A 4,433-nucleotide genomic window follows, 5' to 3' on the forward strand; every position below is an offset into this window, starting at 1 on the left:
GCCTCGCCGTGTAGGTGGTGTTCAGGCGACATCAGGAGGCATCCTGTCGCTGTCCTGAGTGCGGTGTTCTGTACAGTCTGTAACTTCGTCCACTGCGTCCTACTAGTCCCTGGCGACCACACTGGCGCTGCGTAGTTCAAAACCGGCCGGCCTATTGCCTTGTATGTTGCCAGCAACGTTTCTTTGTCTTTGCCCCAAGTACTGCCGGCTAGCGACTTGAGGACCTTGTTGAGGCTCTGTACTTTATTGACAATAGCGGTTGAGTGCGCAGAGAAGGAGAGCAGGCTGTCGAATGTTACTCCGAGTATTTTGTGGTTATTCACCGTCGGAATTGGTGTGTCATCGACGTGAATCCCCAGCGGTAGCCTGACCTCCTTCGTCCAGGTTGTGAACAGGGTCGCGGAGGTTTTCGTAGGGGAGAGGGCTAGACACTTTGCAGTGAAGAAGCGAGAAAGTTCGGAGAGATACCCGTTTACTTTCGGACACAGGTCATCAATTCCATTCCCAGTCGCCATGATCGAACAATCGTCGGCATAAGAGACAATCGAGACTCCCTGTGGTGGTTGAGGGAGCTTTGAAATGTAAAAGTTAAACAGTAGCGGGGAAAGGACACCACCGTGAGGAACCCCCTGTTTTATTTTTCGCTGTTTACTCGTTTTATCTCTAAACATTACCGACGAATGTCGACCAATCAGATAATTAGCCGACCACCGTTTGAGCCTCTGTGGGAGAGAGGAGGCCTCTATATCTTCTAGTAGCGTGGAATGGCAGACGGTGTCAAACGCCTTTGACAAGTCCAACGCTACTAGAATCGTTCTCTCACAGGGACGGTTTCGGTTAAGGCCACGAGTTATCTGAGTGTTTATGGCGTTAAGTGCTGTTGTTGTACTGTGCACTTTACGGAAACCATGCTGATGCTTCGCTGGGGTCAGGTGGTTTGTGAAGTACGGGAGTAGCAAGGCCTCGAGTGTCTTCGCTACCGGGGAAAGGAGTGTTATCGGACGATAGGAATCTCCTTTGTTGGCAGGTTTCCCCGGTTTGAGCAGTGGGACCACTCTCCCCACCTTCCAGATGTCTGGGGTGATGAGAGTGGCCATTGACAAGTTGAGGACCTCCGTTAGGTACGCTACCCCGCAGGACCCAAATTTTTCAGCATCAGCATGCATATTCCGTCGGGACCCATGGCTTTGGAGGCTTTCGCCTTCCCGATGGCCACCTGAACTTCACCGCAAGTGAAAGCAAGGGGGGCACAGGTTGTTGGCAGTTTGTGCAGCCTTCTGGTCACTCGACGCTTGGCTTTGTCCACCGGAGGATGCAGTATGAACTGCCGGCTAAAATAGCTCGCGCATCGCTCCGGGTCCGACGAGGCATGGTCGCCGAAGGAAATTTCGACTCTGTCGTCGTGCTTCGTCGGATTAGACAGTGACCTCACGGTTGACCAAAGCTTGCTCACACCAGAGGTAAAATTACAGGTCTTCAGATGCTCCTCCCACTTCTTCCGCTTATGTACGTTTACTAGTTGCCCAATCTCCGCGTTGAGATCCCTGATACGGGGATCTCCGGGATCGGCCTGACGAAGGCTATCACGCTCATCGGCTAGAACAGCCGCTTTGGCAGGGAAGTTTGGACGTGGGCCCGATATACATCCTGCCAGTATGAAGCGAGCTGCAGCAGCAGTGACAGCCCTGCGGAACTTACGTTCACCGAGATGGACGTCGGTTGGTGTGGGGAGCGCTGTGAAGGTGTTTTCGGTAAACTCCGCGTAACCTTTCCAATCAGCTTTAGAAAAGTTGATATAGGTCCGGTGTTTGGCGGAGGCAAAGTCGGTTGGTTTATCTATCGAGATGACTATGGGTAGATGGTCTGATGCTAGAGTCAGCATAGGTCGCCACGTTATGCTGTTTATCAGACCAGCGCTGACTATTGTGATGTCTGGCGAGCTACTGCAGTTACCCATAATCCTGGTGGGTGCGTCGTCGTTCATTGTGCAGAATGTCGAATCGTCTATCTGCTCAGCCAAGTCTGTTCCCCTACGATCGTTTGACAGGCTTGAGTGCCAAAGATCGTGGTGCGCATTAAAGTCACCTACTACCATACGGTTTTCACCTCTGAGGAGCGCACCTATATCAGGGTGATATCCTGCCGGGCAGCAGGTGACAGGGTGTATGTAAAATATTTCGAGCTCGACATCGCCTGACCGGATAGCGATGCCCTGACATTCTAGGGTGGTATCCCTGCGGTCGATGTCTGCTTCGATTAGACGATACTGCACGGTGTGGTGCGTGATGAACGCTAAGCCACCACCATTATCTCGCTCGCGATCTCGACGGTGCACGTTGTACCCGGCGCAATTCAACAAAGTTGAATTGCTGTGCAACTTCGTCTCTTGGACCGCGGCGTTGCAGTTAAATTGAAGGAGCTTCATGTGGTTCGGGAGACGTGTCGTGATGTGGGGTGTAAGTGATGTGTATGTTCTTGCCGCCGTTGGCTGTGTGTGCTGCTGTGATGATTGCCGACGTGTGGTGGTGGCGGGGGGCGTCGCAATTGGGGTCTGCGACCGAGCAGCGCAACACGGGCCCTCGAAGTTCCCAGTCCAATCTCGCGTGGTACGCAGACCTGAGCATGCCCTAAAGTGGCACCAGCCAAGGCAGGTGTTGCACTTGACTGATGTCACATTACGGAATATCCTGGTCTGACATACCGTGCAGATTGTAGGGGGAACCAGGAGTTGTTGGCGGCGGCGTGTGGGTGGTGGTGCGGTTGTGTGTGTTATGTGGTCTGTAGTGGCTGTGGTACGGTCTCTGGTGTTATTATGTTGTTGTGTTGTGGTGACTGTGTGAGGCTGCTGTGTGAGTGTGTGAGGCTGCTCGGGCGGACTGTGGTTAGCCGTGGAGGCTGCTCGGTTTGAGCAACAGAGGGCCACGTACGATGTGGTCCACTGTCTATGTGTCCGTAGTCCCGAGCAGACTCTGAGGTGACTCCACCCCTCGCAGGCATTACACTTGACTGAGGTGGAGTTGTGGTGTAATCGTCTCCGGCATACACAGCAGGTGTAGTTTTCTGGCCCTGGGTTTGACTCGATGCCAGCCCTGAGTAGAAGAATACGTAGTGAATGTAGCCCTATGGACGGACAACTTCTGAGATACTTCGCCGACCTAAACGGGGTTAGATCGCCGAAACAACAGCCCTTGGTCGGGTAAAACCCGAGTCATTCCGGTACGCAGAATCGGCTGTCGTGGGAATGAACCGTTACCATGTTTATATGTTGCTTCAATTCGTTCTAAGTCAAACCATGTTATTTGGACACACACATGTAAACTCATTCCTAAATCGAATTTTAACCTTGCCACCATAAATCACATTTTGAATGCGAGTTAAGAGTTGTTGAATCGTGTCGGTTGTTTCATGCAACTCTGTATGAAGTAAAACATTTAAATAGTTCTTGAAATTACATTTAGGCTAAGCTTTGTTATAAAATTAATAGCTAATATCCTTTTTTCTTGGCTGTTTGAGTTTTTAATTATTATTTTTCCATATTTATTATTTCCAAGAATTGACACATGTATTAACAGGGTTGCATCGGGATGAACTCTGTTTGAAAGCGTGTTCGATCGACTTATTTTGTTGCATATAAACACTTGCATTTCAAGCGATCTACACTGACACGAGTTGATTCGATACCGCGCTTGGTGCCATATAAACAATACCTATACCAATATATACCAATATATGTATTTCGAGTTTTTTTTAGCATGATTTCCCTGTCGATCGTCTCGAAGTATTGTGTACAAATACAAGTGAGATATCTTAGCAATAGACGTTTTCCTGTGCTTATTTTGGTCTAAACTGCTCTTTTTTGACCTGAGTTGCATTAAATAGTCTCTTAAAACTTGGTAGTATTTGTTGTTCAAATGGTAACATATATGCCCAAAAACTTGAAAAATATTAGATGAAGGCTTTTTAAAAATGCTATTTATAAAATTTCGTTTTGATTGCGACATTAGAAATATTCAGATTATAAACGTTTTTCACATATGTATGTTTTAAGATTTTAAAGCTTTTAAAAAGTACGGTAGAATGCAACAATGTGCTTGAATTTGTTTGCATCTTCGTCAGCTTATTCGTTTGCAGGCTAGAAAAATGGCGAACAGCCATCAAAATACTGGGCCCGAATCGCGGTAGTCGTGAACGAGCGACCATTCGAGTCGAGCAAAATTTCGTGACGTGTAGAATGACCGGATCGCCGCAGTCGAAACCTAACGAATCGAAATTATTTAGTTCCAAACTTGCCTTCCACTTGTGGATGACGAAAAAGAAATGTCAACACAAAGCAAAAGAATCAAAACGAAATTACATTTATCTGTGATGCGTTATATTTAAAGAAAACTTAAAATAAGTTAACCTGTTGCAGGACATGTGGTCTAAGAGTGTAG

This window comes from Rhagoletis pomonella, unplaced genomic scaffold (assembly GCF_013731165.1).
Source record: "Rhagoletis pomonella isolate Grant_MI unplaced genomic scaffold, Rhpom_1.0 Rhpom_scaffold_01223, whole genome shotgun sequence".
NCBI lineage: Eukaryota > Metazoa > Arthropoda > Insecta > Diptera > Tephritidae > Rhagoletis > Rhagoletis pomonella.